Source organism: Cheilinus undulatus, linkage group 22 (assembly GCF_018320785.1).
Source record: "Cheilinus undulatus linkage group 22, ASM1832078v1, whole genome shotgun sequence".
Taxonomy (NCBI): Eukaryota; Metazoa; Chordata; class Actinopteri; order Labriformes; family Labridae; genus Cheilinus; species Cheilinus undulatus.
The window spans coordinates 19,586,076-19,610,875 of NC_054886.1; the positions used below are offsets into that span (position 1 = coordinate 19,586,076).

The window sequence follows — 24,800 nt, forward strand, 5'->3', positions numbered from 1 at the left end:
TCTCTTTCAATTTAACATTATGAATTGGCTGGGCTGTCAGTGTTGCCACATTATTTGACCAAAAGGTCAGAAACACATCAAGTTTTTAAAATTACATTTATCATGCCCATTTAGGGGAACCGCTGGATGCGACCCTCCTTAGCAACTTCCTCTTCTCACTTGGTGTCTTACAGTGCAGTTTCATAGTGTGGTATTTGGTCTTTTAGATTTTGTGGCAAAAATGCACTATGAAAACTAATAAAGATTTAAATATTAAGTACTTAATTTGCCCTTTGGCTGTTCTTACTCTTATTCTGTAACAAGTTCCCTGTTCTCTGGCTACCAACCAGAAGGTCCTTTATTTCTTTCAAAATAAAAGCAGCTTTTTTAGCCAAACTGAACTTTAAGTGCTCTGAACTTGAGACGGCACAAATTACAAAGTAAAAGCAGGTAAATTTCCCAAATCCATCAGCCACGATGGTCTACAGGTCATTGAAAGTATAACGAAGAGATTTGTGCCAGAAAACAGTAAATTGAATCCCCAACTTCTAATGCTCAATGACTTCAAGTGTGGTTTGTGAAATTTCATCCCCACAGTCAACTGTAAGTGATTTTATCAGAAAGTGGAAGCGTTTAGGAACAACAGCAACGCAGCCGTGAAGCGGAAGACCTTGTGAAATCACAGGGCGGGGGCAAAGACTGCTAAGGCGCAAAAGTCGCCAGGACTGATTCCAAAGCTGAAGACTTCAGACCTTCCGCTAGTAAGCACAAAAACTGTGCAGCAGGAGCGTCATGGAATGGGTTTCCATGGCTGGGCAGCTGCATGCACGCCTCGCATCACCAAGTCCAATGCCAAGCGTTGGATGGAGCGACAAGTCATGCTTCTCTATTTGGCAGTCAGATGGACGAGTCTGGGTTTGGTGGATGTCAGGAGAACGTTACCTGCATGACTGCATTGTGCCAACTGTGAAGTTTGTAGGGATATTGATATGGGGCTGCTTTACAGGGTTTGGCCCTTTATCTCCAGTGAAGGGCAATCTTAATGCTTCAGCATACCAAGACATTTTGGACGATGCTTAGCTTCCAACTTCGTGGTAACAGTTCAGGGAAGGCCTTTTTCTATTCCAACATGACCGTGTCCCAGTACACAAAGCAAGGATGAGAAAGACATGGTTAAATGAGTGTGGCATGTAGGAACTTGAGAACCCTGACCTCCTCTGAGCACTTTTGTGATGAACTGGGACTGAGATTGTGAGCCAGGCCTCCTCCCAACATCAGTGCTTGACCTCATTAATGGTCTACAGAATGAATGGGCACAAAGTCCCACGGAAACACTCCAAAATCTTGTGGAAAGCCTTCCAAGAAGAGTAGAGGCTATTATAGCTGCAAAAGGCAACTCCATATTAAAGCATTTGAATACATGATTGGTTGTCTACCTTTGAACCAACATGAAGCCTGAGGCTAAAGCAAACAGCAAAAAATTAAAAACAGAATTTTAATAATGGTTTTTGGTTTTGTATGCATCATATGCAGCTTTTGGGTTCAGGTTTGTGCTATTTCCCTGCTTTTGTTTCAGTTTTGTCCTCCTTTTATTAAAAACAGCTAATTTAATTCAAAGGATAAAAAGGCTTACTCTCCAGCAGTGCTTGTGCAAAGAAAACTAACTATTTTGCAAGTTTTTGTTCAGGTTTGTTATCACTTCATCAGAATAAAGTAGCTTTTTATTCAGGTGTTGAATTTATTTAAAAGTGCATGAATGAAACTAAGTCAACAATGGTGCCTCTGATGAATTAAAACAGCTTCAATGATTTTGTAAACTACTTGAAAACAGGAGGTCAAAGACTTATTTGTACACTTTGAAGGCAATGCTATTCAGTTTGAGATTACTAAACAGCTGATTCTTGTACAGCAATGATAGATGTTTCCTTTTCAGCCTTTTTAAATGTTCTCTTTGGTAAGTACACACATTAAAGGAAGATTAAACTCTGTATCTGTCCTGGCAGAAAATCATTGTTACACACCCAGAATTACTGGTTGGCATGCTGGGAAACGTGCTTCGTTGCACTTGTGAGCACACTCAACAGTGATGTCCAGCACACTGGACCACAATGAATCACATTTGGGGTGTGAAATCAAATTTAGGTTCAAGTTCATGGCAGTGAGAGCGGGACAGTCAGCCTATGTTTCATCACTTTGTAATTTACAAAACACTCTGAGCTGAAAAACAGAGTACAGTGGATAATGTGGTTAAGAAAAGGAGGCCAAAGGCATCTCTGAGGATCATTTTGTGTGCTGTGGAGTTGCTATACGAGCCCCTGCTTTGGGTTTATGCCTTTCTGCAGTGGGGAATCATTCACTTACAGATATTGAGTGATCCTGGCTGGCTCACTTGGCAATCCAACAGAAGTCTTTCACATTACCTTCTTCTCTCTGTAATACTGATAGACTGAATCCTTAGAAGTCAGTGAAAAGTTAATAACATCATGTAAAACCAAAATCCCACTGTCGGTTTAGTCTCAGAATGGTGTACCACAAAGCCTCTCCTTCACATGAAAATTATTTTTGCACCTTTCTATATGGCATTTATGAGTGTTCAGTTGAAATGTTATACAAAGAGGGCTAAACTTTTTATTTCCTTTCCCTGTCTGTTACAAAGGAGCTCCAGTACACTAGGATCCTAGTAGTTTATTCCACCATGTTTTTTGTTAGCCAGCTCGCAGACGGCGGTACAGTGATAGAAACCTAGCATCAATTTCTTAAACAGTTCTTTAAAAGGCTTTTTCCTCCTGCCTACCAACAGCACTGATTCTAATCAGGGCTATAGCAAATTGGGGGCCCATTGAGGTGAGGAAGATCATGGTCCATTATAAAGTTCATCTGTGTTAAAAATATTTTTTACCCAAATAATGACCACTTTTATTGACCACAAACAAAAAAAATGCTGTAGTAAAATACAAACCCATTTTCTTAAAACAGATTTACCTTTTTCTAGTAATGTTTACAATGTGAGTAATGTCAGACTTCATAGGTAAGCCATGATGTGGATAAACACTGGGATGTCAGGAACTGGGATCATTTAAAAACAATAGATAATTGCAAAAAGAGACAAAATGGGATAATTGGCAAAAAATGACAAAAAGTGGCAAAAATTGGCAGAAAATATGGTTTAAAAAAGGCGTATACAGAGTGGCAAAAATAGGATCAAAGTGGCTAACATTGATTTGGAAAGGCAAAAAGGGTAAATAAAAAAAGGTTTTGATTGTGAAAAGCCATTAAAAAGTGGCAAAAATTGGCAGAAAATGTGCTTTAAAAAATGTGTTTACAAAGTGGCAAAAAATGGGATCAAAGTAGTGAAAATTGATTAGGAAAGACAAAAACGTTCATGAATAAATTTTGATTGTGAAAAGCTGTTAAAAAGAGGGGAAAATGAGCAAAAAGTGGGAAAAATTGGCAGAAAATGTGGTTAAAAAGTGTTTACAGAATGGCAAAAATATTAGGAAAGGAAAAAAGGGTAAAAACAAAAGGTTTCGATTGTGAAAAGCTGTTAAAAAGTGGCAAAAATGGGTCAAAAGTTGTCAGAAAAGGGCTAAATGTGGCAAGATGTGGCAAAATGGGTAAAAAGTGGAAAAAACGTGAGAGTTTAGTTGTGAATAAGCTATCCATTATTCACCAGACCCCAACTCTTTTTGGCATTAGGGTTGTACTGAGCATACAAATAAGCTTTAGCCACTGGCCTGCAGAGGTTTAAGCAGTAGCTTAAGGGGTTTTTGAGCTAAAGAGGTTCAGCGTTTGTTCATGTAGGACATGGTAGTCATATGCCCAGCCATGATCAGCTGATGGCCAGTTGATCCCAGTTATCACCTCCCAGCTCCCAACAGCCAGTCACAGCTCTCTTTCTCAACTCAACAGTGTATTTGAATATGACATACTTCTCACTAATACCTGCTTGCAGTAACTACTGATGCGCCTCGCTGCTGCTGCTGGCAAAGCTTAACCTTCTCCACCCCAGCCACCTCCTTTATAGCATAAAGCTTGTTGTACCATCATATTCAGATTCATGCTTCTTTGGATTAGTTGCTTTTGATGTAATTCTCTTGTACTCAGTATGCATTGCTGTTAATGTATCCAGCCATATGGGTGTGTCTAGCCATGCACTCCCTGGAAAGTCAAAGCATGCTGCTTGACTAACTCAGGGAGCATCTTTTAAGCAGAGCCTTCTCTACCAGGTTAAACAGTATCCATTTTCATTAAAATGGCTAAATGTATGACGAGAGTGTTCCTGACTGAATGAAGAAGTCGGTGCACCATCACGTCTAGTGTCATGCTAATATTTTATCATTCATAGTTATATTTTAGCAGTATTTTAACAAGATTTTAAATCCACCAGCTCACTCTGAGAAATCTCAGCCAAGTGAATTTAAATAGGCGTGTTTACCTCTTAGTTGGCTTTTTTTTCTGTTAGTGACAACAATGTGATTTAAAATGCTTCCATACTGCAGTTGTGTAAACCACATGCAGGCTTCTGCTGTGATTCATATATTGACTGTGATTCTGATTTTCTCAGGTTGTCCACCGTGGGATTCTTTTGTGCAATCATTAGTGTCTCGTAGCTGAATAAAATCAGCACAGTAACTCAAACATTGAACTTCCAGTAACAAGCAGCCTGGCACTAACAAGCAGCTATCTCACACAGTGTCGTGCTGGGTCATTCATTCCTGATATACTTCAGTTAAATTGCATATCTTTGTAATGAATATCCTTGTAGTAATGGTGCAAGATTTCCTCGAGTGCCTGGAACTGCCTGGTGTATATTTTTCTGGTCCAGAAACCCTTTGAAGATGTGTTGGAAGCTTCATTTCTCAACTTCTGCCAGTACTTTAACACAGATGATTATAAGAGAGCAGGTTAGAAATGAACAGTGAGAGGAGCAGAAAGTCCAAGTTTTAAGAGGGGTGAATATAAAAATTAGAGTTTTTACGCTGAGTGTATTCACTGCAGATCAGATCTAGATCCAGTAATGAAGGCATGATAAGTGCCAGGATGATAATTCCTATTGTCTGTGAACTCTTGTCTCTCCATTTGTGCAACAGTTTGCTGTTACCATTCCTGCAATATGGTGTGATTGTGTTCCTTTCCAAACACTTCCAGGCTAGCTAAATGACTGGCAGATGCTCTGTTGACCAAAATCTAGCTCAGCCGAACTGACCTATGGCATCTGCTTTCTCTGCCAAAGTCTCAAATTTGATCAAACATAATGACCGGCAGATTTGACGCACCACGTACCCGGCACTTGTGCAGAGGCCAGGCTCAGTCGCCCATTGTGCCTGGATGCTATTTGGAAGTTTGGCAGCGTAGTTGAGTTTTTTTCCCCTCCTGTTGTTGCATTTCTTCACAGTAAAAGTGGAACAATTTCACTCAGAATACTTCTGATCTGTGACACACTTGCAGAAAATCAGACCAGATGACAACAGAAGGTATTTTTTTTTTTTTCATTTTTTGTTTGTCTGTGCTTTAATATGGAGATCGGGAGTACTTTAAAGCTTGTGCTGCTCCTATTAAAAGACATGCAGGTATGTGACAGACAACCCAAATAGGTTGAATTGAAAAAAGTCTTTTAAATTCTGTCTAATCCAATATCTGCTTGATTTGCATCGTAAACAGATCTTCTGATGAATCCTTTTCAACTTTGGCTTATTATTCAAGCCCATAACCTGTTATCGACGCCTCAATTATGAAAGCTTTGGTCCTGATCTCTTCTTTTATGATGGCAGGTGAGATTTAATTAGAAAGCATGTAAAGATAGTTTGCATCACAATAATGAAAGAGAGCAAGGTGACATGTTTTTCAGAAACATCTCTCTCTGTTTAATTGAATACACTTCTCTGATTTATGTTTGTGTTGCTGCTCTATTATTCTAGTATAATTACATTTACAAGAAAAGACACTTCAACTGTGGATACTAGTGTCAGCCTAACAAAAGATTTTTGTCCAATGATTGGAAAAAGAAATGCACGGAAAAGAAACAGAGGAACAAGATGGATTGTTTGGAAGGTGAAGAGGCAGAACAGAGGGAAACCAGATGATGCAAAAAGGTGACTGGAGAGGCAGTCATCAAAATGCTAATGTTGCATGGGATATTTACTGCACAGTGTTAATGCAGTTTAAAACAGGCTCTTTGTCCTGCAGCCCATCACCAAGCCCCTGTTGGGCCCTAATAAATCAGCCATTAAAAGCTGATGTGACCTGAATAGCGCTTCATACAGCGGTGATCAAGGCTCTGAATCCAGTCTGGGAACAACAGGGACAGAGGCTGAAAAATTTATGAAGATGCCACTTAATGAGGGTTGACTCAGAAGTGACCGAAATATAAAGTTTGTCAATGGAAAAATAACTGACATTTCTGGCATTGAAAAGTCATTATTTTAGGAAAGTTTTCCCGTGTTTGTTTGATGTATTTGATTTGACCTGAAGTCATCTTGGCAGAAGTTTAAAGTATCTCCTGCTGGACTTTGTAACTGTGTTCCCCACGCTGGGATTATTTTGCTATCTATATTCAAGGCTGAGCGTCTGCTTTCAGAAATATTGCTACTTGCACAAGATTACTGCAAGTTTCATAGTTTTGAAACATCTGCCTCTGGATTCTTTGCCCTACTATTGGGCTTATTGATCCACCAAGCCTGTGAAAACACCCCGACCAAAAGTAAACCAGGACTGAGGTTCAGCCTATCACATAATCTCTGCCCTAATGTCAGTGCATTGGCTCCACTTCTTGTCGGGCTGATATGATACTGTTTTGATAGCAGATCGACAGAAATGATGACCTAGATGAACAACATTTTTTATGCTCCTGTTTTGATTATAAAAAATATAGATAGTCATCTGCATATTGTCTTGTTCAATACCTAAATCAAGCATTAGTTCAGGCAGGCCACAGAGTTGAGCGTTGCTATATGTTTGAGATCAGCTGATCTCACACAAGCCCACATCAGCTGATGGCCAGCTGATGTGCTCTAAGCACATGATTGTAATTGCGCTCATGCTTCCATATTTGAACTGCTCTAGCTTAGCCATGCTTCCTTCTGCAAGCTGTTCTTTGCAACCCTCCTTCACCCCAGCTCCTCCTCTAGGCTGTATCTAACTTTAGCAAATGACAACACTATGACAACTTTATCATTGATGCCTGCTCTAGGCTTTTTGCTACCAACTGCTAACAGTTAAGTTGATATGCAGCAGATGGTTTTCAGTTTTGAACCCATGCTTTTGGCTAGGGTTAGTGAGGCGCCGAAGAGAATTTGTCACAAAGGAGTCCAGTTGGCGCCTGTGCTCACTGGTCCAGACCTCACAAGAGTATACTTGATTTCACTTATTGTAAAAGAATAAGCCTGAGCTGACCATTAACCTTCCTCTTTTTGTCTCCTCACAGGACAGGACATGCTTATAACATCTGGAATGTGATATACACGACGTGTCAGGAGAACACTGAAGAATCAAACTCCTTCTTGCATCAGGTATTGTGCACTTTCTTTTGCCAGCGCCAGACCTATGTGTGTCAATCCACCTGGTGAAATAGATCCCAGATTACCGTCGCAGCATCATAATGAGGAGATTCATATGGGCCTGTTCTTTCTGTGCAATAGGATGTTTATGAAAATGATTCATGCGAGGTACTCATCTTCATATGCAAATCTGCGGGACATCATCGGTAAGCCTTTAATTTCTGCTGCGAGCAACAAGGAATGTTTTTTTGGTCGGTAACCATACGTATCCACTGAGCGTGTTTGGATTTCATTCCCTGATGCAAATGATGTTTTCAGTGTAATCATGCAAAAGCGCAGCTGGCTTCCATTTCTCTCCGCCTCGAGACTCCTGCTCCACACACTACACCCCCAGAACCCCACCCACCTCCACCTCTTAACCACCGAAACCTTCAACTCGTCCTCCTCGTCTCTCTCTTTCTGTTTGACATTGTTGTCGTCTGCAACCCTGCGTTTGCTCCCTCCGTCTCATACTTATCTGCTCTCCCTTTCCGCGCTCACTCGTCATGCCAGCTAAAGCCCTCCCCTCTCGGCCTGCTTGTCGATACACACACTTACTTCCCTCCACCTCCATCGAGCCTCTCCATACTTAATGGAGCCACCAGCCTGGGTGCCTCCTGTGGTGAGCCTGGATTGAATTCAATTAGGGAGATTGTTTGCCCTCCAGAGTTTACTGGTGGGCTCTGTGGATGATAGGTTTGCCTGCCGACGCCGCCCCTCCTCCTCCTCTTTTCACCAAGCCACATCCATCTGACCAGCCTCCTCTCCATCCGGCTTCTTCCTTTCTGTCTTTCTAACCACTTCCTTGAGGCGTTGCATATTTAATCCCCTGCGTACATTGTTTACATTGCTTCTTCCCCCCCAACCCCCCCTGCCCGATGTTTTTATGTTACTTTACAGCCTCATATTTGCAAGATCAAGGCATAAAAACTTGCCGTTGTGGGAGAATGTGTCATTTCACCTTTTTCGATAAGGCCTCAGGGGCTCATATCCTCCATGCGACTGTTTCAGGAGATTTGATGGGACAGGAGATTTCAGAGGGAGAATAATTGAGAGCTACAGTTGAGCTCAATCTCACATATACATGCCAGCATAATCCCATTTTTAGAATTAATTTACCACTCCGCTGGCATATCCATCTCCAGTACAAAAGAAAGGACAGTAAATGTTGCTGACATAGGAGGAACGGTCACATTAGTTGCAAGGTGAAAATAGAATAGTGGCGTCATTTGAATAACATTGAGAGCAGCGGGCGGCAGTTGTGCCTGCCGCTGGCTTGTGCCTTTTTTTTTTAAGATATGAAGAATAAATCCACTGCAAACATAACGGCCTTGGTCTCTGTTCTGTGTGGAGACACATTTCCAGTCCTGTAACCCGCTGCTTTCCTCCGGGTGTCACGCTGTGTGAAGGTGTGCTGCTGCTTCTCAGGAATCAGATACTGTATTAGTGCTGAAAGATGTCAAATGAATTAAAAGCTGAGGATCGCTGTGATGGTAGATACCCTAACACACCCCGACGCCGAATCACAACCTTCATTTGGTGCACCTTTTTTTTTGACTAATTTGCGATCACTTTCGATTATCTTCTGTCTGCATCAGGGAGATCTTTTTTTTCTGCCAAGAAGTAAAATAATCTGCTTGATTACAGACAATGGCCATAGTCTGGAAGACCATGTAATCGATGTCTTCTGTAGATTGTTTCAGTTGAAAATAGTTTAGAAAATCACTGCCTCCAAGAAAAGCAAAGGAGAAGAGTTAGAAATAAGAGAGATACAGAAAAGGCATAAATCCATCCATCCATCCATGTTTGGTATTAGATTGGCATGCAAATATTAGCAGTAACAGCTGAGATGAAATGCAGACGACTGATATTGGTAATTATAGCAGTTGAAGTTCTTAGATTAGCTCTAACCTTTTTCTATAATGATAATAGTCTTAAGGCTGATGTTGGAGGATGAAACAGTTGGAGAAGTGCAGGTCCACAGTGGGAACCATCCTAATGATGGTGACGGCGTGTTTGGTACTCATAGGAACAACCATGCAAATTGATCCAGGTTTTTTTTTCCTGCATATGAAGTCACAAGATGACCGCCTCCAGCTCTTGAAGCTCTGAATTACCCTGAATTACCCTATGTGGATGTCACTTTTAACACACAAACTAGAGGAGCGCTTAAGCATAAACACAGAGCTTCCTCTGCACTTGTTCCTCTCCACTTAGGCAAGAGCGCTGCCTCTTTATATGCATGTGCTTACGCTGTCTCTGGCTGTCACGTGCACAGGCTTGAAAGAGTTAAATGCGCAGTTAAACGATGTAATTTGTTTATCAAATTTACCAGTGTAAGATTTATGTGTCAGTTAAACTAATTACCTATAAACATTGATAAACACAGGCTTGAAATCCTGGTCTGTAATGCTCTTTTAAACTGTAAAGAACCTCCCACCACTAGAGGCCGCTGTAGCTTCAGTTAATGGCCACTGCCTTTTTGACTGAGCTTTCACCCGACACTTCACCAGACGTAAATATGAGAAGCTTAGCAGTTAGCATGTAGTACAACAGTAGTAAGTGGAAATAAGTAGTATTCAGGCATATACGACAGCAAGATAAAGTTAAATAACTTTTGCACAATAAATTGTAGCCACTTGTTTTTTTTCCTCTGAAAGCCCTCCCTTGTGCCAATCTTATGACGTTATCCGTGCTTTTGTAGCTCTTACAGAACACTTTCTATTGAATCTGGAACTTGGGTGACTTTCTGGGGTCTTTTAAGATTAAATCCACACCAGTAACTCTGATATTGAACCTCTTTTTATCCATTTCATCATTCACTTTTTGATCACAGTAAAGCAGGACAGAGCTCATCGAGGAAATAAATGATGTAGGGCCCATCTTTATCTGTTTAAAAGCACATGGAACATTTCTTCACATTCCCAGATCCTATGATGACAGTTTTGGATGATTATTTCTCATATTACCTCTAGGAGGAGGGGAGGAAAAGAGGGCATGTCTGTGTCATACACGGAGAGAAAAAAGAGAGATAGCTCTTTTTTTGAGCTGAATGCTTTCTGATAGGGTAAAATGAAGCCCTGTAGAGGTGTGCGCTCCACTTGCCAGTGGACTGGTGCTTGTATAAAATGTTTTTTAAACACATGGCGTTCAAACCCTGGTAAAATCTGGGGAAGGTTTGATGGTATTAAAATTAAAATTAAAATTGGATACCGCCCAATCCTAGCTATTAGTATGAAGTGTAAATAACAGTGGTCCCACAACTGTGCCCTGAGGCACAACACTTTTAACTTTTAAGACATAGAGAAGCGGCTTGCACACACTGTTAACTTAAACACATGGATGTCAGTGGACAAATATTGGTATCATCCAAAATCTTTATCAGGAGGTCAGGAAACTGTTGATAATTAGAACTGGCCAATCAAATTGGAATCAGTGCATCTCTGGCTTAAGAACCCCAAAATAGTTCGACGAGAAAAACATTTTTTCATTAATTTAGCCTCTCAGGTTTGCTCTCAAAATGCAAAATGTAAGCATTTTTCTCCTCGGGAAGCGTGCCCTTGGACCCCCTTAGAGACTTGGGAGTGCACATTATCAAAATGGCACCACCTTTGCCTCAATATGAGCCAGGAAAACCCCTGTAATCAGTCTAATACCATCATCAATAACAATAAAAGCAATGCAAAAATGTTGAAGTAATCGTAGCACTGAAAATTGAGCAGTTCTCGAATGCACTATTACATAAAAATGATGATAATAATTAAAATAAATGAATGTTTAAGATGCTACAGCAAGAAGATCTTTGATTTAAATAAATCACAAACATAAAGTGTTGGCTGAACTGAAGCTCCACACCCTCCTGAAATGCTTTGCATACCCAGCATGGTTGCCCATAGCATCAGCCATTCAGGTTACTCTGACCATAATGGCCTGTGATGACATGAGGCTTGCCAAGCTTTGGTTCTGTTATCTTAAAGCCCTGCCATTTGTTTTCTTAGTGTGATCCTGCCCGGACTTCTCCAAAACATGCAAAACAGCTCATTTGAATGGAAAGGCAGTGGAGAGCCTTTTGGCCGGTGTCAGCAGTGTTCTTGAATTTGAATCCCGTCCAGAGATAGTTGACTTTGCACGTCTTTGTTGTCATGTCCTGTTACTTGGGCAACTGCGGTCAGCGCCCCAAGCCGTCTGGCTCGAGAATACCTGGCAGGGCGTCGAAACCCACTAAATGACCGAATTATTTCAAAGGCACACATTGCTTGATGTAGTGCGAGGCTGATGAAGACAAAATTTGTTGACCCTCCGTGCAAATTGGTGTTGTCTTGACAACAGCAACCTGCTGGAAATGTATTCGCTCAGACATGTTGGTGGTCATTTTGTCCTGCGGGGCAGAGAGTTCAGTCCTGCGGCTGCATGAAAATGTTTCACAGTCTTCTCATCTGTGTATACTGTGCAAAAATATGTTTGTATAAAAGATGTGCTAAATTATTAAATTACTGTAGGTTTGATTTAAAATGTGCATAATTCAGATCAGCTTAATTCAAAGTATATTGTCTGTTTGTTTGAGCAACCTTTGACAAACTTCATACATCTGCAACCTAAATTATTTAGAGCTGTATTCTTTACATTTATATCTGTGTGTGGTTGTCATGCTTAATCAGCAAATGTGTGTGTGTGTCACACAGAAAATGTGCCTGCACATCTGCTTAATGTTGCGTTTGCTGGGATGTTTGTGTATATCCACCCACTCCACCTCCGGCTATACAATATTCATGTATTCTGCGGCCCTGCATTACTCTCATGAGCTGCATTATCATGATAAAAGCATGATTTTATTTCTCTGTGATTTCTGCATTTAGACATGCATTTTTAAATACTGCAGGGTCTGTGACTCATGCAGGAATAAAAATGTACCTTAGAGAGTTTGGAACATTAACAGAAAAAAAGAGTCCAGCTACAGTTGATCTTTGGCACCAGCGAGCTAGTGGTTATATCCTTGTGCACCATGTACAGATGCTGTTGTCCTCAATGCAGACAGCCTGGGTTAGGTCTGGCCTGTGGCTCCTTTACTCATAACTTATAATGGCTCTGGCTGGGTGATATGGTTTGAAAATTGAATCTCGTATTTTTATACACCAAACTCAGTTTACGTTTTTGATTGATTTCTTTTTTTTACAGATAAAAAAAAAGTACATAGACGGGTTTACTTTTATTTTCAATAACATGCAACCAAAGTAAACTGAATTGTCCTCTACAGCAGTGGTTCTTAAATGGTCCGGCCTCAGGACCCACCAGTCTTACTTACGCCAGATTGCGACCCAAGTTGCCAAACAAAATGTCAACAACACATGTTTTGTTAATTGAATATGTTGAAGTTTGGAGCATGATTGAACCAAAACACCTGATATCAAAAAGATAAGGGACAAAACTGACAAATTTCATATCCTCTTTCTCCATCATTATGTGCCGATGTCTGCCAATTTTCTAGAGAACTTGTAAAATTACTTAATTTTCATGGGACAAGTAGCCATTTATTGCAAGAACGGGAGATAAATTAGTTGAAATATTGATCAAACATTTAAATTGACCAAATTTCACAGTAAAACAGGGTCAAGTAAAAGGTATAGGTGCATGTCAATTGAGGACTTCAGGACTTTTGCCATTTTTTTTTTCCAGACATCTGGTTGCGACCCACTGAAAACTGCTCCACGACCCACCTTTGGGCCCCAACCGACCAGCTGAGAACCACTGCTCTACAGGTTAAAGTGTAGACATAAACTTGTCTAAAAATTGCTCTGTGGGAGGTTGTTTACTTGGAAAAAAACCTGATTGATGGATTGAATGGATTCATCCCCCAACACTACTAACCGTCATATTGTTTCCCATGCTTTGTGACAAGCTGACAACCAGCAGTAGGCTGTTCCATCGTTGTGTCATCCTGTGTTGAACTGTGCATGCCTTCACGCTTAGATCATGACGGAGACGGCCTGAATAGCTCATAATGGAAGAAAAGATGGACAGAGAGCCTATGATGTGGCCCTCTGTGTCACTGCAGACAGGAACGACTTTGAATAATGGCACAAAAAGGCCAAAGTAAAAAAGCACAATAAATATTTCAATATTTAGGAAATTATTTTTTGTCACAGAGTGATTATTTTTTCACTTGTTGATCCCCAAAAATTGGGAGAACAAAAGGTCTTAGTTGTTTACAGTGTGGCCCAAATTTCCATTTCATTTTATTCCTTTTCCTTTATAGTCCCATAACTTTTCTGAAACTCCAGTGAAATTGCTGCAGCACACATCTTCTTAACGCTCAGGTTGTCCTGAACAATAATCTTTAGTGCTTGGCTGTGCACCACAGGGTTGTTGTTTTACAAGCTTTTTAAGACAAAAAGTCCAGGTGAGACAAACTGGTTAAAAAATAACCTAGGGCTTGAAGAGTTGAGCAATATTACAAGAACTGGGGAAAGAAAACCCTTTTCCCAGTCTCACAAGAGCTGTTCAGTTGACCACATTATTTAGATGCAGTGGGATGAAGTTCAGCCTAGCTATCTACTAGCTTTACATTAATTTGTGCCAATTTGTCCATGGATATACTGGGTTTATCTGGTACTCTGAAGAGAAAGTTATCGTGTAAAACAGAACAGCAGATAGAAATGGAAACCGTGAGCTATAGGACGGACATACAGAAGCCCCAATCATCCAAACATTTTCATTCTCCTCCATTTTTCCATGAAAAGAAGTACATTTCAGTTGCTGTCTCAATTGCTATCTTGGGATAGAAGTGCTTGTTTTCTTGTGATAATGAGCCAGTTCCTCAAGATTTTGAGAAAACAACTGAAATGAACTCACTGTTAACATGAGATAGTAAGATAGATAAGCTAAAATCTTGGGAAAAACAAGCAAAATTTGCTCATCATTCCTCTAACACTGTGTTAAATATGCTGTCTGGATGCATGTCCTATTTAAAAGAAAGCACTTATTGATATTTACCATGCAGATTTATTTTCTACCAAGGGTTTGAAACAGTCCTGTTGAAATTTTCATACATGTCTTTTCAGTATTAATGCACAACCAGCGTGTGGTTGGTTTAGTTTCAACCTTGAAATAGGGGAAGTCATCCAAATTGTCTTCCTTCAAAATCTGCCAAACAGAATATTTAAAGCTCAATCAAAGTTTTATCTAAACCTCAAACATTCACAGCCCTGGCAAACTATTCCTTTAACGTCGGTCTAGTGGAGTGATGTCTGCAAAACCTCACTTTTGTAACAACTTGTGTTTTTTTCCCTCTCTCCCAATCTTTTCCCTCTCACACATAAACCCACACTGTTATTGCCTGTCACAACCCACCTCCTCAGTCCCACAAGGGCTGTGCAGGTGAATGTTTCGCTTGTCTTGATTGGTTCAAGTAAAAAGTCCTTTCGACAATCGCGCCCCCAAAGTCTGACAGCGAGAACGGTAAATTTGGAGGGAGCTATTTTCGGTAAGGAGAAGGGATTACTGGGATGTTAGCACCAAGTGGCTTGTCTTGTCATGGGCTCTGGCTCGCTCTCCTGATACCTGCCCCTGACAGTTTGGGCGTCTTAATAAAAACGACACCCTTGACAGAATGGCCTCTCCATTGTCTTGAGCCAGCTCTACTTCTCCTTTTCTTCCCACTGTAACTCTTGATGCTTCCTCTTCTTCATCGCGACCACTTATGCTAATCTAAACCAACAAGACGATCTGTTGACGACGATTAGATTCAAGCGCTCCTCACACCTCTGGGGCTACGCTGATATCATCTGACGCGACAGAAGGATCCAAAGCAGCGATGGCCCTAATTTGAAAGACACTGATGCTATTTGAGCTCCAAGGCATAGGGTTAGAGATATGGTAAGTGGATACTGAAGTCAGTGTTTGCAGTGTTCAAATGCATCCCGTCAGAGAGTGTTTCCTCTCAGCTTTTTTGTTACAGAGTCTCCCTTGAACTCCATGTGCACCCTGTCCAAAGCCTCAGCTCCTGCAAGGTGTGCAGCTCTAATCAGCTCCGTTTGATGTGCGACGGCAGAAGGCTTTACGGAGGGAGCCAAGATCTCTTAGGACATTAAGGGGAGAGGAGAGGAAGAGATTACTGCTGGTCTTTTTATAGAGGATCACTCCATCTTGTCCTTTTTAGCTCACTCATTAGTTCTTGCTTCCCCCCCAGAGGGTGATTCTCTCTTTTCTGTCTCTCACCAAGACCGGGGCCACTTGCTTCATATTGGCGATGAACCTATCTGGCTATCAGTTAACCAAATATGATTCCCAAGCCTTTCTGTTATCGTCAAGAAGGTGCTTGTGTGGTCAGAGCTCCTCCTGTACTGGCAGATACTGGAGGGAGAAAAAAATGGACCCAGGAGAGGGAAAGGGAGACAGATGAATAATGATTGCACACGCTTTCCCCTTTGTTGGCAGTAGAAGCTGTTGGGCCCATGACATGCCTTTACTCTGCTTTCTTCCCCTTATTCCTTCTATTTCCTCCCTCCCTATGGCTAGTACCTGTGAAATCAGACGTCCCTTAGTGCCCGTCAAAAATAACCAACAGTGTACAACTTGCTGTCAGGGGGGCTGGCCGCCTTACAAGCCAGCAAACACGCTGGGGTAATCAGAAGTTGTCAAAAGTGAGGTGTCCTTTTCTATGGCAGAAAATGTGGTCCAGAATGAGAGATTTGCCTGCAGTCTAGGCATGCTCAAAGCTGTCTTTTTAAACTGGAACAGTTCAGTAATGTGAAGCGACAGTGCATTCAACCACCGTCAGTGATAACTGTGCTGTAATATCACAGTGAGTAATGTCCAGACAGCATGCTGTGTAGGTGAATGAAAAAGAACATCCACGGGTCAACTGAAGATGTATAAAAACATCTCAGGGACAAGGAGACTTCATTGTCCCTCTCCTCTGGTGTCTCGCCACTCACTGTCACTGTCTGTTGGTGTTCAGCGCACACTCTAGGACAAGTGTGTACAAACTTCTTTGGACCACTCTCATATTGAGTATATTAAAGTGAGTAAAACCAATCTGAATCAGGCTAAGATATGCTTATTGGCTGGGTATGTGTAAATGGCTAGTTAAAGGCTGACAAGGAAAAAAAGCCAAACATTGTATGGATTTTGGGGTGGCCAATCAGATTTCAGGGGCTCCAGTGGCTCCACCCCTTGAGTGCCATTGGTTATCCTTTGAATTAACATGGTAGCACTGCCTTAACTTGAAACTTGAAGAAGTAAAATACAGTCAAGCTCAAACTTAGCGTTCTAAAATGGGCCATATTCTTTTAATTCAGACAATTTGCTATGGGCCAATCAAAAATGAACTTGGGCCACATTTTCCCCTCGAGCCATATTTTGGACACACCTGGCCTGGGAGCACTTTAGTAGAAGGTTAATCAATTCATAAGCTCAAAACACATCAGCCTTGTGAATGAAATTAAACTAAAATGCATTACATTCTGCAGAAAAAAAGACTGTGGGAGCACTGTGCACTCCCTGGCTTCCTCACCTGTTTAGAAAGTCCATTAAAAATGCTCCCAAACTTTATAGTATGTCCTGTTAATTAAAAATGTCAGTGTAATGCTAAAATTTGCGTTGAAATTGGCAGAACAGGTGTCAATAAGTACACTTAACAAGCTGAAAGATGGTTATATTATAATGCATTAAGAAAACGTTTTTTTTTTAATCCTTGAAAGTTGACATAATTTTATGATACATTCAAATGTAACACCAAGAAAATGAAAATTCATTTTTGATGAGGAACATCGGGCGTTAAGCCAAGTTGGGAAATAGACAACTGGGAACATCCTTAACCTGCAGCTAGAGTCGAGTTTGACACTTGTATTGCTCAGCTGACAAGATTAAGCTCAATGGCATCTTTTTTGTCTTGGACTGTCACACCTGGTAATACACTAAGAGACCGCTGGTGATTTTCAGGCTCTTGGGACGTCCACAGCAAGACCAGGGGCACCTGGAAATCCTACTGCTTGACTGGACGGCCGTGCTTACTCACCACATCAAGGCTTTACTCTACTCTAAAGGTGTGGACTTTGTTTTTTGACAGATCATTTCCCCATGCCCCTGGTAATATGCAAGGACATCCAGAGCATGTGTGGGGTTGTGTCAATCCTCTTTACCACCGAATGGTGCCCTCAGGCTGCTTACTGGCCACATCTGCGCCTAACTTCAGCCTCAATCTTTGGCCCAACCCTACCTGAAAGTTCTGCACAGTACTGACAGCACATAGTATCAATGAACTTGTACTTATGTAAATTTCAGCAAATCACAACAATACCATAATAAAACTGTGATATTTTAGGTCATGATCACTGTGATGTGTAATTTGAATGATGTTACATGTCTACATGAAAGTAATTGTTGTTTAGCATTAGAATAATAGAGGCATGCATGGATAATAGGAGCTTCTTGTCACTGCTTTCCAACCAGCCAGCCCAATTGTGTGTGATGTAGTGCTTTCATACACTTTCATGACCGCTTATGATTAAACATCATTTTCGAAGCACAACAACCGCTGCTCCTTTTGCATATTCCCAAGTGCTTTATGAAAATTTAATTTACATATTTGTCCTCCATAAGCACGACCCACTCCTTAGCCCCTGTGAGAGGAAGCGCCTGTCTTACGAAAACACAACCAGAGAAATTATTGATTTGCATCTGTTTACCCAGGATGAAGACGAGCTCCTCCCTGCTGTCTGCCCTGCGCTCTCCCTGTTACAGTCCCAAAGGTGCCATCAAGCCCGTCTGTCCTCTTTACAGTGGCTCTAAACCACGGACAAGGGGGCTGCAATCTGTTTCTGCCCTTCCTTGAATTTTATTTACAGCCCCAGCCTGGCAATAAAGCTCAAAATTTATGACTTAGTTTTTAATTAGAAATAATGTCTTGTAGAATTTAAATGATGGATGGTTTAATCAATATATAGACTGCGGCTGGCCCTATGATGAACGCGCATATTGACAGCACACAGAGTAGTCTAACTTTAACACTTCGTCTTCAGAGAAATATGCAGTGTTTTGTTAGGTGATGGAAACTGTACAGTGGCTCTTCCTACGCCTCGCCTCATTCTTTCTCCCTCCATTTTGCAACTCTGTCAACACTTTTCCTCAACAGGCGATGTTTTCTCCGGAATGAATCAACCTCTGCTGTCACACTGCATTTAGGCAATTATTTTACCTCCGTGAAACCCCCATTGTGTTGGATGCCACATTTGCATTGGCTTAAATAAAATAAGTGTTGAAGGTAGGCTCCTCTGAATGGGAACTGACAAGCTTGGAGGAATGCGGTTCTCAATAGGTAGAGATTTTTTTTTATGGGTAAAGCAATTTCTTGTTTTATTATTTCTTTTACAGGTTGAGAAAAGAGAGAGTGGAAAGGATTTTCAAGTAGAATAATTAAATAGGAATCAAGTCAATGGGATTTGTTCTCTGGCACTGCGGATGATTGCGTAATATACACCAGGGAGGGAATTATGGTACTCGACAACTGAAGTTCAATTTTGTTACTTGTGGCTTATTGTGAAGTGCTCAGACAGGGCTGTGCAGAACTTACTGTTGCTCTCAGTCTGCCAGAGAGGTCTTAGCACTGATCAGGAGTGTTGTAGTCAGGTCCATCTTGTCTCAAATGGAGGCCAAGGCCTGACCAACGCCAGAGTGTAGCAAGAGAGGAGAGACTTGAGAGGAATAAGACCAAGACAAGCAACTAAGGCTGTCAGAATGCTGGTGTTTTTGGCATCTCATTACATGCAAAAATATCATTCATTTCATTTACTGTACAGTCAGACATGTTAGTTATTGTTGCTCATATCGATCAGAACTACAGCTTTATTTAAGATAAGATAAGATAAAACGTTATTGATCCCCAGAGGGGAAATTCTGGCATTACAGCAACACAACAGGTTGTAAAAATTCAATAGAATTAAACAAAATAACTAAATAAAAGTTAAATAATTAAATTAAATAAGGGCCAGTACATATAAAAAACTCACATTCGTTGCAGTGATAGTAGACAAAGTGACACTTGTTTGTGTAAGCGAATGGTACACTTGTTGGCAGCATGTTATTTACAGAGAAAGATTTTTGTGTAATTATGACAGTGTGATGGACTCTAACTTGCATTTTTTTGTGGTTTAAACAAGAATTGACCTCATTTTCGTTGACAAGGACGTATTTTTGTGTTGCTGTCATATTGAGACAGGTATAGTTGTCCATGTGTCAGTTTGAAATTCTGCTATTTTGAAAACACGACAAGCCAAGACCAGACAGGTTTATGTCCTACAATATGTGAAAGACTTGTAAACAAAAGGGTATCAGGATGGATGGATGGATGGATGGATAAAAAATATAGATTTTGGATAGACTGGCAATTGATAAATATAAATAAAGGGCAGGTGGATGGATGCATTTAAATGAATTGATAATGTAAGGATGGATGTTAAGATAAGGATTTTTATATAGATGATGGATGTGTGATGGATGTATGGTGCAACAAATGTTAACTATGGATGATGGATGGATCCATATGAGATATACATTTTGAATGGACTGGTGGATGAATGGATTGTATAAATGGATGTATGGATGGATAAATTGATGGATGGACAGACGGATGGATGGATTTATATAAATTGATAATGTATGGATGGATGTTAGGATATAGATTTTGGAAAGATGGTAGATTGAACAGATTTTAAGATGGAAGGATGAAAAAATGGATGGATGATTTGTAACACTGAACATAACCGAACACTGATGCTACATTGATGTAAACAGTAATGTTAACATAACGGTTAACATCACAACAGAGTAACATAGATGGTGACACTTTTATCACATGAATGTAACATTGATGATAACACAATTGACAAATATTTTGTGTATCATACTATTGCTGATTGATTTTATTATTTTGCTTTAACATCAGGGGTTGTTAACATGGATAGAAGGGTGGCATGCTGGGAAACTGTCTTGTTACAGTGGGGGATTTCAGTAAAGTACATGAAAAGTAGCAAATCAACACCAAAGTCTATAAAACTGAAGTCTATTCAGACTAACGTGTAAACCATACTTGGCTGAGACAAAGATGAATCAAAGACATTTCCAGTGGGGGCCTTGAAACCACAGTCTACCATGCTTGAATCAATCATGAACAGTTCTGAGTCAATCATGGAAACTTCACACTGGTTAAGTCTAAAAAATGGGGTTTCATTATGAAATTAGTGTCATTTATTCTTTTGCACTACTACTCTGTAAAAGGAAAATCCTGTAATGGGTAAAACATATGTGTTAAGGATTGATCTTCACAGTTAAAGTTTCTAAACTCCAAGGATCAAAGATTAAAAGTTATTCACATTTTTAGCCTTGGAAGATGTTTCATCTCTCCTTCACTGTTCCAAAATAATCATTAGAATGTGATTCTTGGTGCGACCCGTCAGACCACTGGCCTCCAAGAGGTCTATAATAGACGGTATAATCTGAGCCATATGTACGCACACAAACCAACATAATATCACTGTCCTCCAAGACCAACCACAAAGCCTTTCTTTCTCATTGATTAGTGTTGCATTCACTGCCCAGGGCATGCAGAGGCCCTAATAATGACTTTATGCTTTGTTTTCATGCTCCCTGGAATTGAATAACCAAGAATGACATGGATCCCATGCTCTGGAGCTTGACTAGTCCCTCTAGTCAATGGTTAACTGTTCTTCGGCAATTCAAAGCATCCGGGCTCTGTCGCAACTGACCGCACTCCTGTAGCTCTTGACCTGGGTTGGTTTTCTTCGCCCCCCTCGGCCTCACTTCCACTCTTTTTTTTTTTCCATTCCTTCATTCTGCTGGCATGTCTGAGCTTATCTTGCCTCCTTTGTGCAACATAAGCTCGTAGATAAGCAGTATATTGGGCTGGGTTACTCATGTCTGTCTTGTTCATTCATCAGAATCCTCTAATTCCCCCCAGAAACCTATTTCCCAGACTGCAGGTGGCCCGTGTTGTAACACCAAGGGCACGCCTGATCTCTACAAAGCAAACATAGACATTTAGTCACCGCTGCAGCTTTTGTATTCCCTACGAGTGCTGGTAATGCTCCAATATGTATGTGTGCTGCGAGTATACACATGACTAATCTCAGAGACGGTGCAAAAACATGCCACTGATAGGTATGCAGCTTTACCTGAGATTAGCCGTGAAGCCGGGAATTATTCATTTGTTGTATTTTCCCCCCTGATTGACAGATAGGTGGCACATACAAAATAAACAAGAGTCTTTAACAATGGTTACCCATAAGCCCCAGAGTTCACAGGTGTTTCCAGTTGTTCTGTATCTTGGAAATACTTAGCCTAGAGCATGGCTTTAACTTGCCTTTCTTAAATCATGAGCAAATTCTTGCATTTCCATGACACACAGGACGGTAACTACATTCAAAGAAAGGAGCTGCTACAAACCCGAGTATGAGTAATACCTAGAGACTCCAACTGGTCCTGTTCGCCGGTATGGGGTCAGCGGCGTCCACGATCTCCGTTCTGGGCAGTTAATTAGGAATTAGAACATGGCACGACCCTCAGGATGTTCTCCATGGTTAGAATAATGAACACCTGGAAGTGGCATGGAGCAAGAGCAGGAAGAGAAATTCATTTGGCCCGTGTATGAGTCATTCTATTAAGACTTCTGAACTCCTGTGGCCTTTATAATTACACATCTTTTCTCTGTTTCTTCATAGTCTTTTCTACATGAAAGTGGAAGTTATTTCATTAATTTTGAACGATTTAAGAGGATGAGGTAGGGTGATCCTGCTGAATAAATTAGACTAAGATTTTTCATGTTACAGGAAGAGACGAACGAAAATGTAAAAGGTAAAGATGAGAAAATCTGGAGTGTAAATCCCACTGATAATCAATACAGCAGTCTGTTTTGTGTGGTCTTTTAGAGGGATGTAGGTTAAAGCGTCTTCCTTTGCATGCAGCTGTGTAGTTTAATCCAGTACCATCTGTTTTCACCAGTTGTAATCTGACAAGCTAACGGTACGATAGCTGAGCTATCAGTCTAAAGTCTAATGGTTATCAAGTACTAACCCGCTTTTGACCTCTAGTGTTTAATTGAGGAGGTTTTCAATCATACCAGTGCTTGACAAAGTTTATGTCCTTAACAGCATACCTCTGTTGTCTTCAAATGAAGGGTTAAGACCTACTGAGGGAGAAAAGCCTCATCATTATGTTTCCCAACATGCTTTTTTTTAGCAGTACAGTATGAATAGAAGCAAAGTCCGCCATCTCTTAAGCTGTACAGGGTTAAACCCCTAGCTACTGCAGTCGCCACAGGCAATACTCTGAACCTCAGATTACCCCCACTGCTGTGTCAGTGAAAGTACAGTTACTCTGTTTAAAATGGACTTAGGTAAAAGTACTGGTCTATAAATCTACTCAAATACAAGTGAAAAGTATTTAATTTAAAGTTTGCTTTAATTTCTGAGTAGCTACTGAGTTGTACAGTAAAATCTGATCTTTCTTTACTGGCAAGAAAATAATAAACCTCCAACCAGGTTGTTCAGGTAAAGTCACACCTCTACAATAAAATTAAATACACTGCAAAATTGACAGTGTAAATTTAACACTAATTTATTGGCCCACACTACATTTATTTAAACTCCACTTTTGAAAGTATAGAATATTTTACAACAGGACCGATCAGTAGTAACTTGAAAATCTGCAGCAAAGGTGGTTCTCCTTTGGCAAGAACAAAGAAGAGAGTCAATGTCATTGCAAGGCGATGTAAAATGATGAAGAAGACACACCTTTAGGAATACCTAAAGTCACAGGCCACTTCACCCATGGTGCAAATGCCTCTATCAACTAAAACAACTATAACCCACTTGAAAAATGACCAAGCAGAGATCACTGTACAACAGGCAATATCTTAACACAACTAAACACATATAAAACACACTGCCCAAAGGTGTGATGGGAAAATTGGTCAACACATCCCCAGATTTGTACACAAAACTTTTCAATTACAGTAATCTAATTAAAAGTAATAACTTCCTTTCCACCCCTGCAAAAATGCAATGTTATTTGCCATGTGTACTATGTACAACCTGATTGAAAGAATGTTGTTTAAAGTGTTTACAGCCTTAGTTTTTTTTTTCTCTTTGACTGTATTTTTTTATGTGTCTTAAACTTGGAGCGTACGTGGAGGTCAGACTAAAATCAGAGAGAAGTCTGACTGTAGATGATGTAGGTAAAAGACTTAAATATATCCTGTTTTCTGGGAGTTTTGAGTGCAGACAAAATTGTAAAATTATTTTTGCCTGCTTCTATCCTATATTCCATTTCTATCACCGCCTCGGTGCTGTTTGTATATTCGGAGACGAACGCAGCACAGGTGGAGCGTGGGTTTCACGGCTAAAAATACAGACCCTAAAAATTCCTTATACATGCTCTGTTTTAAAAACAACAACAACAAAAAAAAAAATATCCAATTTAAGCCATAATTCTCATATTGCTTTTCTCCTGCAGCTGCGCAGGTTGACAGGGATTTTAACATTCTCCCTGTATATACGTCTCAGTTTTTGCTCCCCGTCTGCCGTATCATAATCATTTGGCCCGCTGCCTTGATTCAAATTGGTGGATTGTTCCACCCCGAATAGGTAGAGTATGATACATCTGCTCACGGGCCACGTTATTTTATCAACTGCATTTGCAGGTCACAGTGCAATGCAGAAGGTGGTATGTGTGTGTGTTTTTTCCTTCGCTCCCTCTGTCTGTGCTGGCAGTGAGTACGCCCCAGTACACACAGTCCCTAGATGCAGTCTGGCAGGCCTAGTGAATCATCTTCCCGTCACAGGTGGAGGAAATACAACAGCGGGATTGGCAGTCCAAAGGTGGCGTCTGGCCCGCTGTTGAGTGAGGTGTTTGGCTTGCTTCCCCTGGAAATGAGGATATGTCATATTTTTCATGCAGGAGACGGAAAGTAGACGTAGAGGTTTTTATTTTCTCTGCCCAGAAGGAGCCGACCAGTTATGCTGTTAAGTGAGGAAAATGATTTGAAGATTATATTCAGATTCCCCCCTTTATGCGAAGCATCATTGTAGCCCTTCTTGCATGTCTTTCAGCGTGGTTGTATCAGACTCGTTTCATCTGAGCTCTTGTAGGAAGGTGCTTGCGAGGGCCGCTGATCAAAGACAGAATCCTCAGGGCCAACAAGGACCCCGGCGTGAGCAGCAGATGTTTCCCATCTCTGTTAGCACCTCAGTTAGAGTATCCTTATTTAACCAGCTC

At 40.7% G+C, this 24,800-nt stretch overlaps 1 protein-coding gene across 2 annotated transcripts in view; it reads left to right on the forward strand.

Moving 5' to 3' along the window:
* LOC121504417 (adhesion G protein-coupled receptor L3-like) overlaps positions 1 to 24,800 on the forward strand; it is a 361,289-nt gene that overhangs the window by 52,927 nt on the left and 283,562 nt on the right. For both annotated transcript variants that reach the window (XM_041779142.1, XM_041779143.1), the window contains one exon: positions 7,403 to 7,487. The gene's annotated coding sequence lies outside the window, so the exon portion shown is untranslated. The remainder of the gene's footprint in view (positions 1 to 7,402; positions 7,488 to 24,800) is intronic.